At 36.4% G+C, this 16,346-nt stretch overlaps 1 protein-coding gene across 1 annotated transcript in view; it reads right to left on the bottom strand.

The window, feature by feature from the left end:
* LOC145293746 (proton myo-inositol cotransporter-like) overlaps positions 1 to 16,346 on the bottom strand; it is a 93,106-nt gene that overhangs the window by 51,276 nt on the left and 25,484 nt on the right. The gene's annotated exons all lie outside the window — the stretch shown is intronic.

Raw genomic sequence — 16,346 nt, 5'->3', positions numbered from 1 at the left:
TGAGGACTAAAGGATAAAATAAATGAAGTAAGAATATGAGACTGCTAAAAATAAACCCACTTTCTACTCTCTTCCAAATAGATCACAACGGTAACGGAACACAGTTTTTCAAACAGATGTAATTTGTTCAAAAATAAAAAAATAAAAAAACTTTATGGGTGAAAATGGGGGGGGGGTATCTTTGTTTTCTGACTTTCTAACCATGACTTGCCCACAAAGCCTTATCTGGGTAAATTTAAAGCTCAATTGAATAGTTTTTTTTTTTAGCTCTATCTAATATTTTCTAACACAGCTAGGATCCAAAGTTATAAAATATATGCATACTAGCATGAGTACCCGGCGTTGCCCGGGTATTTGGAGGTGTATGTTGAGCAAAAAAAAAGAAAAAGAAAAAAATGCAGTCAATTTTTTTTAACTTTGACCCCTACTATGACCCCTTTAAATTTATTGTTTTGGGCTCAAATCAAGTTATTAAGTTAGATCCATGTCCAAGGAACCTATATCTAAAATTTCAAGTGTTTAGACCCAAAATTGTCGGAGGAGTTTAGTAGAGTTCTTAAAGGTCAAATCGTTGAACTTTGACCCCTTAATCGCCAAATTTCTGGCCAAACACCGATCACATCGATTTTTCCAAATCTCAGTACCCTGTATATCAAATTTCGAGTCTGTAGACTAAAAATTGACAGAGTTATTGCGTAGAGAAATGTACACACACAGACACACACAGACATACACACACTTTCACTTCTATAAATATATAGATATACGCATTCTTAACATTGTGTAAATAGAGATAGATAGATAGATAGATAGATAACTGAGGTAATGTCGACATTTTCCGGCAAAAGAAGCAAAACTGATTTTTTCAGAAAAATAGAAATAGAAGGTTGTGACGCCTTAATTTCTCATTTTTTAACGGATTTTGAGGGTCTAGAAAAAAATGTCTTTTCTCGCTCTAATCTTAGTTTTCAGCCAAATTTTATCAGGAAAAGAATTTTGTTGGCGGTTGGGGGTGGCGTAAAATTTTTGGGGTGCCTGATACAAACGGAATTTCCTCACGTCTAACATCAATCTCACTTATATATTGTGTATCTTTCACTTCAAACAAAACACGTCCTATCTTGCGCTTTCCTTCACAAAATTCATACTAATGTTTCTCCATTACAAAAACTGAGCCACTTGTTGTTGTCTGGAGGAAAATGTTTTACTATAAACAACAAAACCAAAAACAAGTATATCACAAACAAGCAGGGGGACCTGACGTTGCCTAAGACTGAATGATGATCGACGAATGTTTTATAATCCCATGTTCTTATTGCCATCGAAATCGATGAAATCGCCCATTTTTTCAATCAAATCAATTAATTGCCTGCTCTAGTTGGGGACCCATAATGCCTTGAATTAAAGTTTAAAATGCAAAAGTCAAGTATTATTCTTTAATTGTGCTCTAAACAGAAACATTTATTTTGAACGCACCTCTGTCATATCAAAAGACCAACTGTTGATTTTACATGCCTGACCTTTCTGCTTGTGCAGTGATAATGGCTTCAATTAAAGTTTAAAATGAAAAAGTCAAGGATCATGGCTTAACCTGTGCTTTAAACAGAGACATTCATTTTGAGTCAAAGAATCTATCGTTGATTTTATATGTTGGACCTTTCTGCTTGTGTGGTTAAACTTCTAAAATGCAATTGTAATCTAAGGCTCTATTATGTATTGATTTTGGTCAAAATCGTTTGTACCTCCTTTCACTGAATTTTTTCGATTATTGATATTTATCAAAGACATGCCGATACTAAACATATCTAAGAACATTGCCAGATACATAAAATACATTTGTGTGAAATTTCATAAAAATTAGTCCATCCGTTTTGGAGTCCATAGGGTACGAACTCACACACACACACACACACAAGGTTCCTTTTATATAACAGTGAAAAGATTATCAAAGGCAAGATAAGTTACACTTCTATTTCGCTGAATAAGTTTAGAATTTTAACTTATTTTAAAGCGTTTATTCACTTCAAGAAGAACTAGTGTCGAGTGCTGTGTAAGAAAAAGGCAAAATAGCCGACATGAGAGGATCACATTTTTGAGTCTTCCTAATCGTTCAAAAATATAAAATTAAACAAAATACTGATGAAAATGTACCCAATAAATGTAACAGTTACAATTACTGTTTCTACTAGTATTTTGTTTGTTTTGTTTTGTTTTTAGCAATTATCGAGACTCCAAAGATATGACTTTCATTTCAACCATCATAAAAGAAATAACTCCTTGAAAAAAAAAGAAGTTACTTTCCTTTAATTAGTACATAAAATGGTTAGAAAATAGATCCCTCTGCGAATTTGTACTACTTTAGGATGAAAGAATAAATATTGTATTCTAAATTTATATATATATATATATATATATATATATATATATATATATATATATATATATATATATATATATAAAAAAATTTTTCCTATAATAATTAAATACCTACAGACACTAGTGTTTCATCCTTTCGGGAATCTTCAGTGCAGAGTGTCACGATTAACACCAGTCGATGGATTCGAACTCGGCAACACAAGCCATCTCTGGCTCGATTAGCAAAGACCGTATCCATTCGGCTACCATTAACCGCGTGAAATAACGTTGAATTTAAACATTTTAATTTTAAATGTTCTTTACGTCAGTCAGACAGTGATCTAATCGTTATACGATGATCTATGTATAAGAGCTAAATTGACCGACTTAATTCAACTGAAAGTGCTCAACGATAAGAAACGAGTTTCTTAAAGGAGCTGTCATAATTATTTTTTTTTTACTATAATAATTAAAAAGAATTTACTATAATAATGTAAAAAGTCTTTGACTTCTAATGGGGGTATGAGACGAATGGATTCGCGAAAAATTGGGCAAAAACATTCATTCCTTCATCCCCAACGGCTCTTTTTTTTTACAAAAAATTTGAAAAAAAAAAAATGGTATCTTCATGACATGCATGCGTCAATACGCACAAAAGACGTACAGTGAATTTGTTTAAAATGTTATAAAAACTGACCTACTTTCTCCCACGCATCTGTAGCGCAATGGGTTAAGTGACATGTCGTTACCTAAACATTTCAGGTTCAATCCCAGTTATCAGATATACTTTTTTTTTTTCGATTTTTAAACATTTAATATTGAAACGAGGTTATTTATACCATTTTTTTTTTTTTTTTTGCTTTTCGTTGGGTTTTTTTTTTTTTTGTTGTTTTCTTTTTCCTTTTTTGGGTTTTTGTTTATCCGATTGTTTTAAAGAAGTTTTGCGTCCATTTCGCTGTTTTATTTGTTTTGTTTTTTCCCGATTTTTTAAAAAAGTTTAAACAAGGTTATTAATTCGCTTATTCTTTGCGCCCCCCCCCCTACATACACACCTCCAAACACTTGGGCAATACCGTCCTTTTTGTGGGGAAACAAATAAATGAAACGGTGGAAAGCTGAACTGGCCTTCAGCCAACGTTCGTTTCTGCTAGCAAGTCAACTTTTTGATTGACATTGCTAAATTTGAACACTTTTAATTTCCTATGGCTTTGTAGCTTCGTAGTGTAGCGATAAAATGTCACATTTTCTTTCACTTTTTTTTCCGCCTTTGGGTTCGTCACGGGTTCGAGCCTCCCTCCCTACTAACACTTTTTTTTTTCTTTACACCTCCAAACACCCCCGCTAGTTCTGATGAATTCATCACTGTGCTGATTTTGAGAATAATAACAATAGAATTGCCAGCATGTATATATGATTTTAGCAGGCATTTGAAGTGCAACTAGAAAATTATATATACATTCAACAATGTAACATTTCCTTCTTTCCTTTATATAAGAAATTCCTCAGGGCATTTCAAGTAAATACATAAAAACACTGAAAAACGGACACCCCTGACGAAACCCGGCACAGTTGACCCCAAAAGAATAAATAATTTCATCTTAGTCCGGAACATTATACATCAACACTGAATATACCAACGTTGTGGGTGTTTGTTTTGTAGTTTGTTTTTTTTTTTACTTTTGGCTGGGAATACAAACATACATATATATGCACAGACAACTGCCCATTATATATTAGATAAAGCAAGGTTTTATTTCTGTCTATGTCTGAGTGTGTCCAACTATAGCTCAGAAATCACTAAAGATAAAATCACAAACCTTACATATTCTGGTTCAGTATCACCTCGAGCTGGTTATAGTAAAAGAATACTTTAATTTTGATTCAGTTTGGGTTATCAGGTACTAAATTACTGCATGGGTTGAGGGGTTTGAAAAAAAAATACTTCTTTCAGTTTCACTGGAGGTTGTTCAACAAACAACACTGAAACCAAATAAAACTGATAAACATGCATACCTAATTAATAATTACAAGAAACCTTTTTAACCACCAATAGCTTTGGCCAATAGTACATTACCTGGAAGTACTTCGTTCAAACTCCTTGGCTTTACGTTCACAGGGAACATGAGTTGGAACATACATCAAGGGCATTGACATGGCTGCTACGAGGAAGGTGGGCTAGAAAGTTACTTACTCCTGAAAGTATCCTGTACCTCTACAAGGCCACTATTCACCCATGTATGGAGTATTGTTGTCACATTTGGACTGGTGCATCTGCCACTAGTTTCTCGCTCCTGGAAAGGGTTCAAAGAGATTCGCCAACCTAATAGGTCCAGTACTGTCAGCTAGGCTTCAGTCTTTGTCCCATCAATGAAATGTTGCATCCCTTTACTGGGTCAAGTATTTTAATGGTAGATGCTCCAATGAACTACAAGCCCTTGTACTCCCACCCGCAACATAAATAAACTTGACAAACCCGACAAGCAGCAAAGTTCCACCCCTACCCAGAAGAGATCCTTAGATGCCAGAAAGCCTACTACTCTAATAGTTTCTTTCCCAGAACTGCTAGACTTTGGAATTCCCTTTCGAATTCCTGCATTCCCGACTGTACTGACATGCAGAAGTTCAAGTGTAATGTAAACAAACATCTTGCTTCTCAATTCCCTTCATAGTATCCCTGCTATTATGGCCTAGATAGTAGCCCTCTACATCAAAGTGGCACTGTGGCTTGTTTGTGGTGAAAATGCAATAAAAAAAAAAGAAAAAAAAGAAACAGCTTATAATAACAATATCATTTTCTTTTTTTTTTCTTTCTTTGTTCTTTGATTTTGCTTATATTATAGAAGCAGTTAAAAACGTGGCATGGGAATAAGAGAGAAAGAAAGAAAGAAAGAGAGAAAGAGTGAAAGACAAAAAGAGTGGAATGGGGACAAAAGTGGTTGGTCGCATTCAATGCTGCCAAGACTAAACTAGTTTCATTCAATAATTACAAGAAACCCTCTCTACCACCCATAGCAATGGCCAACGACTCTTTATCTGAGAGTCCATCTTTCAAACTCCTTGGCCTAACGTTCACAGGAAACATGAGTTGGAACAATTACATTGAAGGCATTGCCAGGGCCGCTGCAAGAAAGGTGGGCTCTCTCTACCGTGCTAGAAAACTACTAACACCCGAAAGTATCCTGTACCTCTATAAGGCCACCATTCGCCCATGTATGGAGTATTGCTGCCACATCTGGGCTGGTGCATCTGCTACTAGTCTCTCGCTCCTTGACAAGGTTCAAAAAAGAGTCGCAAATCTGATAGGCCCTGAACTGGCATCAAAGCTTCAGCCTCTGTCCCATCGACGAAATGTTGCATCCCTCTGCCTTTTCTACAAGTATTTTAGTAGTGAATGCTCTGACGAACTGCAGACACTTGTGCCCCCACGACGTGTGCACCCTCGACAAACCCGACAGGCTGCTAAATCCCACCCCCACACTGTAGAGATCCCTAGATGTAAAAGATCTTTTTACTCCAATAGTTTCTTCCCCAGAACCGCTAGACTCTGGAATTCCATTCCAGGTCCCTGCTTCCCCAACAGTACTGACGTGCAGAAGTTCAAGTGTAACGTGAACCGACACCTTGCTGCCCAAATCCCTACATAGTACCCCAGTAGTTGTTGGCCCTGATAGTAGCCCCCTACACCAAAGTGGCAATTTGCCTTGTTTGGGGTGAAAATGTAATAAAAAAAAAAAAAAAAAGATATGAAGTGAGAGAGAGATGTTTGTCTTAAAAAGACCTATGTGACAGAAGTCGTTTTAAAAAGAAAGATATGACAGCCTTTTATTAAAACTCTTTTACTTTCTTATCCATGACTCCTGAGAACACCAGGTAGCCTTGCTAGTCGTTAATAATTTAAAGTTGAGAGCAATTATCATATTTCAAGTCAGAACAGTCAGTTCATAATAGTCACCTATGTTCAAATATATATTTAAAAGAATAAACCATTGTATTGGCCTCCATTCAAAGAATGTGAAATATAATTCTTATGGCATTTCAGTTTGAAGTTACAATAAAACTTCCTCTTATTAATTTTTATGAGTAAAAACTGACATGAGCATGAAAAGGCAATAAAAATCCAAAGAAACATCTAATACATACAGTAAAGTCAGTCTCTTTCTCAATTGTCACCATGAATAGCTTTTTCTCTGCAAAATCAGTATTTGATTCTGACTAGTCAGTTCATTTAGTTCATGGTATTAAGAATACTAGAATGTAATTTGATTTAATTCCTCTCAGAATATATTTTTACTGGGTCAGAATTATTTTCACATGGATTACATCCTAAAAGATAGAGTTACCTCCCCTTCTTTGCAAGAAAATATTGACTTAAAAAGAAAACAGCTTACTTATGGTGTAGTTTGCTTAAAGCAGTGTGTCTAACATGTATATGAAGGAGTATTAGAAGACTATCACAATGCAAGAAATGGAAATATATTGGTCTTGAGATGAGCCAGAACAAAGTTTTTTTTATTTTTAAATCTAAAAAAATTCTTAATAGTTTAATCACAATTTATCCACAGTGACCTAATGTGTGTAACCATTTTCCATAGTATATCAGGCTGACAAGAAATTTCTTGCGATTTTTAACTTTTAAATTCAGATGATCTATTCAAACGAAAATTTATTGATCAAAATAAGCACTTTATCAGAATCAATACACAAGTGTATTTATGCTAGTAATCTAAAAACCTTGCGTTCTGATAACGATGAAGTCACTGAAGGTGTTTTTTATATCGCTTAGGTTTTTGAAGCATTTATCATGCAGAAAGTTGTCGAGATGCTTGAAAAGTGGTAGTCGGTAGGTGAGAGATTTGGAGAGTACGGCAGATGAGGCAGAGTTTCATAGCCCAATTTGTTCAACTTCTGCAGGCTTGCAGGCTTGGTTTAGCAATGTGCGGTTGGGCATTGTCTTTTCTGTTGACTAATGTTGTTGCTGAAGTTTCTGATGCATTTCATCCATTTGTTGACAGTACTTCTCCGCTGTAATGGTTTCACCTGCATTCAAAAAACTGTAATGAATGAGACCAGTCACAGACCACCAAACAGTCAGCATGACCTTCTTTTTGTACAATTCTGGCTTCAGGAAGTGTTGTGGAGCTTTGTCGGTGTCTAACCACTGAGCTGAGCATTGCCGGTTGTCGTAAAGAACACATTTTTCATCGCAAGTCACAACTCGGTCGAGAAATGGGTTGTTCTTGTTGCATAAAAGAAGGGAAGATGACACTTCATAACGGCATTTCTTTTGGTTGTCATTCAATTTGTGAGGCACCCACTTATTAATTTTTTTTGTCTTTACAAACTCCCACAAGTGGTTGGAAATCATTATATATGTTACATTTAATTCAGAAGCAACTTCTCGAAGAGTTGTTCCTGGATTGGCTTCGACTAAGGTTCTTGATTGTTGTCAACCTCCACCACCACAAAATTTCTTCAACCATTATTGTACTGTGCATTCATTAGTGGTTTCTAGGCCAAACGCTTTATCAATATCACAAGCGGTTTCAGTAGTTGTTCGCCTTAACTTGAATTGAAATAAGAAAATTGTCCGAATTTATTTTTTCCAACTTGAATTCAACATTCTCAAAAGAAAACATAATAGTTTTAAAATGATTGTAATTTAAACAGTTAGATCAAGCAAAAAACACTCTTTAAAATGATATATAAAGTAAAGGTGTTATAACAGAAACTTATTTGAAAATATATCATTTGAAATCAAAATTAAGAATTCTACAAGAACTTTCTTCTCAACCTAATATTTCGAGGCAAGACCTCTTTATCAAATTGTAAACCTTTCAAATTTTTTGCGATTCTACCTTGAAATATATGGAACATTGTCACACACATTTTATCAGTGCATAGAAGCTGTGACTAAAGAAGCAAGATTTACTATAAAGAAAGAAAAGAGAAAAGGCATTTTAAAATTCATGTTTTATTAGTATGAAAAATGAATGTGAATGTTTATGTTTAGCTTTCATTAGTTTTCTTAATTTATTCATCTAGGGCAACACCAATCAAGAAAAGATCAACTTTGTATTTATTTTGTTGGTTTTTGCCTTTCAGCAATACATACTTATGTGATGATTGCAGCAGTGAGAAGATATCTCACTACTGATGCAATTCTCTATCTATATAAAAGCCAAGTATGTCCAAGGATGGAATACTGTTGCCATATCTGGGCAGGAGCTGCTAAAAACAGCCTATCCTGCCTTGACAGAGTACAAAATAGACTTTGTGGCTTAGTGGGGGATGCCCTTTTCTCTACCCTGCAACATCTCTCCCACAGAAGAGACGTTGCGAGCCTATCCTTGTTTTATTGTTATTTCCATGGCAGGTGCTTGTCTGAACTCCAATCTCTGGTCCCTCCTCGCCAATCTTTCACGAAAAACACCCGTCTAGCTGAATCCACTGTCAAAAATTTCCCCCACTCTATATCTGCGCCTAAATCAAAACGCGGATTCCATGAACAAAGCTTCTTTCTTAGAACTGCATGCCTGTGGAACTCTGTTCCGTCTGCTTCCCACCGGACTACAACTTGGATGTCCTCAAGTCCAACGTTAACAAATTCCTAATGAACCACCCCCTTAAGTAAACACTTCATCAAATCTCCACTCTAATGTAATGTACTTGCAATAACCCTTATCTCTGAGTGGCTTCCGGGCCTTGATAAGTGGTGATCACTGTGTAAAAAAAAAAAAAGCATCTTTCCAGATGATCGCCGTCACATTGAGTTCTCCCAATCTCGTCGTCCATGTTATCTCAAATGACTCTGCACTCCTGCCGCAGATTTGCACATCATGAAGCAGATATGACACAAATTTAGCAATTTCCATCGAGTTGACTTCCTCTGGAGGTTGAAGGTTATTCCTATAAACAATCACATGTCTTCTCAGACCAGCAGTAGACTTGCAAACTTTGCTGCATATTAAACAGATCGTTTGGTTCAGACTAATAGGTGCAAAGTTGACCTGAACAGGAGTTTTGTGCGACTTAAGGTGGTTGACGTAGCCAGCTTTTGGCATAAACACTCTTTCACAAGTGTCGCATTTCCAGCTGTGTGTGTCATGGTTAAGACCTTTGCGAAGCTCTCACTTCAGATTACTGTGGGCCTGTACTTATGTACATACATATATGCATACATACATGATGATTGTTGCATCTTTCCAGATGATCGCTGTCACATTAGGTTCTCCCAATCTCGTCATCCATGCCATCTCAGATGACTCTGCACTCCCATCGCAGATTTGCACATCATGAAGCAGATGTGACACAAATTGAGCAATTTTCACTGAGTTGAATTCCTTTGTTCTCTATATATTTTGCTGCTCTACTTGCTCATGTGTTTCGGGATTGCGATAAGGGTGTCATGTTAAAAGTTTCAAACCACTGGTTGCATTTTTAATCTTAGAAGGTTTAATGCCAGAACCAAGATGCATCATGTCTTGGTCAAGGAACTACTGCATGCAGACGATGCTGTTTTTTTGTCGCATACTGAGGTTGATATGCAGCATATAATGGATCGCTTTACTGACTCCTGCACTGCCTTTGGTCTGAGGATCAGTTTGCCTAAAACATACATGATGATGATTGCTGCATCTTTCCAAATCATTGAGTTTTCCCAATCTTGTCGTCCATGCCATCTCAGATGACTCTGCACTTCCGTCGCAGATCTCCACATCTTGAAGCAGATGTGACACACAAATTTAGCAATTTCCATCAAGTTGACTTCCTCTGGAAGTTGAAGGGTATTCCTATGAACAATCATATGCCTTCTCAAACCAGCAGTAGACTTGCAAACTTTGCTGCATGTTAAACAGATTGTTTGGTTTGGAATAATAGGTGCAAAGTTGACCTGAACAGGAGTTTTGTGCGACTTAAAGTGGTTGACGTAGCCAGCTTTTGACAAAAGCACTCGTACACAAGTGTCACATTTCAAGATCTGTATGTCATGGTTAAGACCATCAATTAAACCTTTGCGAAGCTCTCGCTTCAGATTGCTGTAGGCCTGCTTTCTTTTCTCTAGAGCATCACAACTTTCACATACAAGCTTTCGCTACTTCGGCCTTTGCAGAGTAAGTTCTTCCCATGTGTCGATGTGTATTTGTAAGACTTTCAAAGTATTCTTTGTATAGTCCCTGAACCTGTTCCTAGCCTTGTGTTGAGATCTTAGTCTTGTCTGTGATGCCACGATCTCCAACCTTCCAAAAACTACAGATGCCTTCTGAATTCGCTTGTGGATTTCAGTGTCGAGACAGCCATTCCTCGACAGAGAACTACCAAGGTACACAAATGAATCAACTACTCCCAGTCTAGCACCACAGACCATGATGTTCGGCTCCACGTATAACTGGCCCGGTGCAGGAGTGAACATCACCTTTGTTTTAGACAGACTGATACTCCGACCAAAGGCAGTGCAGGAATCAGCAAAGCTATTCATTATATGCTGCATATCAGTCTCAGTGTGCGACAAAACACAGCATCGTCTGCATACAGTAACTCCTTGACCAAGACATGATGCAGCTTGGTTGGTTGGTTGTTTTGTTTTACGGCATATCAACCCTTTTCAGGTTATTTAATGACAAATCCAAAGATTGAAGAAAAATTTTTTAATAGACTATATTTGTTGTTTTCAAGTCCGTTTCTATTTAACCCATAGTTGGGACCCAAACAGGTACTACTACTCTGGGTCAGAGTGGATCTGGGAGCAATGGCAATTAAAGAGTGGCTCCACACTCCCCAAAGCCCGCAAGCTGTGGCCTCACCACTGGATGCGGCTTGGATCTGGCATTAAATCTTAAGATTAAAAATGCGATCTGTGGTTCGAAACTTTAACATAACACCCCTATTGCAATCTCAAAACGCATGAGCCAGTAGAGCAGCAAAATATATAGAGAAAAGAGTAGGGGCAGGAATATCACCTTGTTTGACACCATTGTCAACTGGGATTTCATCAAACAATTTTCCGTTGAATAAGACTCGAGCTTTCATGTCCCTGTGCAGTTCCTTGAATATTCTAACAAAGATTGGAGGGCACCCTACTTTCTCCAAGATTAACCTGCTAATGGTGATCGATCTTTTAAAACATACATGCATACATATATACATACATGCATACATATATACATACATGCATACATATATACATACATGCATACATGTTAATATAACTGCTCTTTTTATCATAGATAAAGCAACATCATATTTCTGTCTGTGTTGTGCTAAAACAGAGAAACTACACAAGATACACTCAAAAATCTTACATATTCTGATTTAGTATGACCCAATCTTGTTATGGTAAAAGAATACTTTAATGTTGATTCAGTTTTGGTTATCAGAGACCAAATTAATGCGTCAGCAAGGAGGTTAGAAAGAAAACTTTTTCTTTATTTGCTACAGAGAGAGAGAAAGAGAGAGAGAGAAAGCGAAAGAGAAAAAGAGAGATAGAGTGCAAAAAAGAGAAAGAGAGAGAAAGAGAGAGAGAGAGCAAGCAAAACGAAAAGAGAGAGATAAAAAGAGAGAAAGCAAAAGAAAGAAAGAGGAAGCAAAAGAGAAAAGGGTGTAGAGAGAGAGGGAGATGTCTGTTCAAAAACTAATGTTCCCATTTACTTGCCTCCCCACGAGGGCAGAGCTAAACACAAGATTGGTTTTTAATGTGGGGGAAATCCAGCTACCCAAAAAGGGGAACTCTGGATAGGAACAAAAATAAAAATTGCCTCAGTCATAAAGGATTTCTCCTCCACTGAGTGAGGATAGAAAAGGTGAAGTGTAGCATCAGAACAGATACTACACTGTGATCTTGGCCCAACCATATCCATAATTCCTGGAAGCCTTGTTAGCTAAAGTCAAGAAAATATTTATTACATTTCAAGCCATAACAGCCAGTTTATAAAAGTCAATTATGTCCAAATATATTTTTAGAAAAGAACCATTGTATAAGTGATTCTTATTGGTCTCCATTCATTCAAAGAATGTGAAATATAATCCTTGTAGCACTTCAGTTTGAAGTTACAATAAAACCTTCTTTTATTATTTTTTATGAGTAAAAACTGACATGAGCACAAATAACTAGTTGAAGGCAATAAAAATCCAAAGAAACATCTAATACATAAAGTAAAGTCAGTCTCTTTCTCAATCGTTGTCATCAGTAGCTTTCTTCCTGCAAAATTAATATTTTATTCTGACTAGCCAGTTCTTTTGGTAGATCACTGTAACATGTTTAGAACAATAAAATATAATTCTATTTAATTCATTTCTGAGAATATTGTTATTAAGTCAAAATAATTTTCATATGAACAACATCTTTAAGAGTTATGTCCTCTTGCTTGGAACAAAAAATTAATTGCAAAAGAAAACAGCCTAATTAAGACATAGTTTGCTTGAAGCAGTGCATGTAACATATATATTGAGGAGTATTAGAAGGGTATCACAATTCAAGAAAAGGAAACATGTACATATTGAGAAGGATAAGAACAAAGTTAATGTTTTTCTTCGTTTTTTAAATTTAAAAAATTTTTTTAATTGTTTAATAACAATTTTTCCAGTGATCTAATATGTGTAACCATATTCCATAATATATTTCGCGGTAAGACCTCTTTATCAAATTGTTAGTTTTTGAAATCTTCTGCAATTCTATTTTGAAATATATGGAACACAGTCACACGCATTAGACCAGAGTGTATAAGTTGTGACTAAAGTAAGATATATTATAAAGAAAGAAAAAAAAAGGCATATATATTATTTAATTGGAATTCATTATTGAGATGAGTATTATTCATTAATTTATTTATTGCGGACTATTATCCTGATCTTATTTAGATGTTGTTTCGACCAACTATTGCTCTGGCCTTCGTCAGGTGGTAACCCCAACAGGATAGGAACTCTGAATCTCCTAACTGCATTTTCAGCAATTACTGCCATCCATAGTTGTTGTAGTCTCCCCATGTTTTTGGTCAAGTAAGCCTCAACTATGAAAGCAGTAATTGCTGAAAATGCAGTTAGGAGATTCGGAGTTCCTATCCCATCGCAGTTACCACCTGATGAAGGCCAGAGGAATAGTCGGTCGAAACGTCATGAAACAACATCTAAGAAAGATGAGGATAATAGTTCACAATAAATAAATTAATAAAAGAAAAAGCATCTTAAATTCACAATGTTTTACTAGAATCAAAAATATGTGAACATTTATGTTCAGCTTCTATATATTTTCTTAATTTAGTCATCCAAGGTGACACAGATAAAGAAAATCCCTATTTTGTAGGTACTTGTTTTGTCATTATTTAAATAAGCCATACATACATACACACATACATACACGACAAACAACTATGGATGGCAGTAATTGCTGAGAATGCAGTTAGGAGATTCGGAGTTTCTATCCCGTCGTGGTTACCACCTGACAAAGGCCAGAGGAAGTCTGATCCCATGATATTACTGGACAAATACTTTACATAATTAAATCCTTCTTACATAAGAGTAGAATCCAGACTGTCGTCGATGATCGTACCTCAAATTAATATGATATAAATACAGGTGTACGTCAGGGGTCAATCCTTGGACTTTTATTATTCCTGATATTCATAAATCACCTCCCTGATAAAATCGTCTCCGAGATGGGCATATTTGCTGAGGACATCACGCTCTATAACAGACACGAGGGGAAAACGAATGAACACATATCTAAAGCAATGGCAAAAATCATAGAGGAAGACCTCCAATCTGTAGTGAAATGGAGACAAAATGGATGGTCACATTCAATGCTGCCAAGACTAAGCTTGTTTCCTTTAACAATTACAAGAAACCTTCTCAACCACCAATTGCTATAGCTAAAGATACATTGCCTGAAAGTACTTAATTCAAATTCCTCGACTTAACGTTCACAGGGAACATGAGTTGGAACAGATACATCAATGGCATTGTCAAGGCTGTTGCGAGGAAGGTGGGCTCTCTCTACCGTGCTAGAAAGTTACTTACTCCTAAAAGTATCCTGTGCCTCTAAAAGACCATCATTCGCCGATGTATAGAGTATTGTTGTCACATTTGGGCTGTTGCAGTACTAGCCTCTCACTCCTGGGTAGGGTTCAAAAGAGATTCACCAACCTGATAGATCCTGAACTGTCATCTAAGCTTCAACCTCCGTCCCATCGATGAAATGTTGCATCCCACTGCCTGTTTTACAAGTATTTTAATGGTGGATGCTCCGACGAACTACAAGCCCTTGTTCACTCTTGACATAAATACCGCTGATAAACCGCACAAGTAGCAAAGTCCCACCCCTATACAGTAGAGATCCCCAGATATCAGAAAGCCTTCTACACTAACAGTTTCTTTCCCAGAACTGTTAGACTTTGGAATTCTCTCCCAGGTTCTTGATTCTCCAACTGTACTGATATGCAGAAGTTCAAGTATAATGTAAACAGACCTCTTGCTGCTCAACTCCCTACATAGTATCCCTGCAACTTATGTCCCTGATAGTAGCTCCCTACATCAAAGTGGCATTGTGCCTTGTTTGGGGTGAAAATGTAATTAAATATATATATATATATATATATATATATATATATATATATATATATATATATATATATATATATAAGTGGCCTTGTCTGTATGCGTGTGCATGTGTGGTGTGTGCAGAATAGCCTCTACCAAATTATTCTGTTAATTTTTGGTCTGCTCACTTGACCTTGATATATAAAGGATTCAGACTTGTGGAACAAATTTGATCTTGTTTTTAGCCAGTAAAACTAGCTACTAAGGGGTCAAAAATGAAAACTTGAAACTTTGAAGGCATAAGTTGACTTAATGTGTACTCTCTACACACGCATGCACAAATATACATTTATACATTTAAGTGTGTTAATTTTTAAAGTTTTGATATCCATCTCTTCTAAGGTTGTGAATACCACTAGAGATGTAAATATTTTGGTTTCGATTTGAGCCGATAGCCCCCATGGCATATTTCCCTTTGTAAAATTTTTGAAATCACTACTATATATTGGGTACAATATAATAATCAAAAGAGACTTTGCTCTATAATAATAATAGATCTGAAATCTGCATTGATTGTAAAACATGATTACATATGATATTTTAATTGATGCAAATTTCGTATTTATTATTACAGAGTCGATTTTCTATCGATTATATCACACTAGCGGGGGGAAGGGGCCAGCTTTGCCTGGTCAGAAAATACGCTTAAATATGATATTTTAATTTGTCCAGATTTCGTATAGATTATAGAGTTGTGATTACAAAAGTAAAAAATAGTATTTGGGTGCCATCAGCTAGAATTTTTTTTTTACATGGAGTTCACCACTTATCAAGGCCCAATGGCCACTTGGGGATAAGGGTTATTGTGTGTACAGTAATCAATGGGATAGTGTAGCAATAGTATTGGAGAATTGATAAGGTGTCATTACTTGGGGGGGGGCGGTTCATCAGGAATTGGTTTGTGTTGGACTTGAAGACATCCAGGTTGAAGTCGGGAGGGAAACAGGCAAGTGGAACAGAGTTCCACAGGCGTGCAGTTCTAAGAAAAAAGCTTTGTTCATGGAATCTACATTTTGATTTAGGTACAGATAAGGAGTGGGGAAAATTATTGACGGTGGTTTCAGCTAGTCGTGTGTTTTTTGAAAAAGATTGGCGATGGGGGACCAGAGAATGGAGCTCAGACGAGCACTTGCCATGGAAATAACGATAGAACAATGACAGGCTCGCTACGTCTCTTCTATGGGAAAGAGGTTGCAGGGTAGAGAAAAGAGCATCTCCCACCAAACCACAAAGTCTATTTTGTACTCTGTCAAGCCATCTTTGGACGTACTTGGCTCTTATATAAATAGAGAATTGCATCATTAGTGAGATATCTTCTAAAGTGGTAGAAGGATCCCACCATTTTCCCAGCGACCTTGAAACTGAAAGCAAAACTGTAGCATTCAAAGCTGGTGATGTTACCA

This window comes from Euprymna scolopes, chromosome 15 (genome assembly GCF_053919585.1).
Source record: "Euprymna scolopes isolate OS-2025 chromosome 15, ASM5391958v1, whole genome shotgun sequence".
Lineage (NCBI taxonomy): Eukaryota > Metazoa > Mollusca > Cephalopoda > Sepiida > Sepiolidae > Euprymna > Euprymna scolopes.
This window is presented reverse-complemented; position numbering and strand designations above follow the sequence as displayed.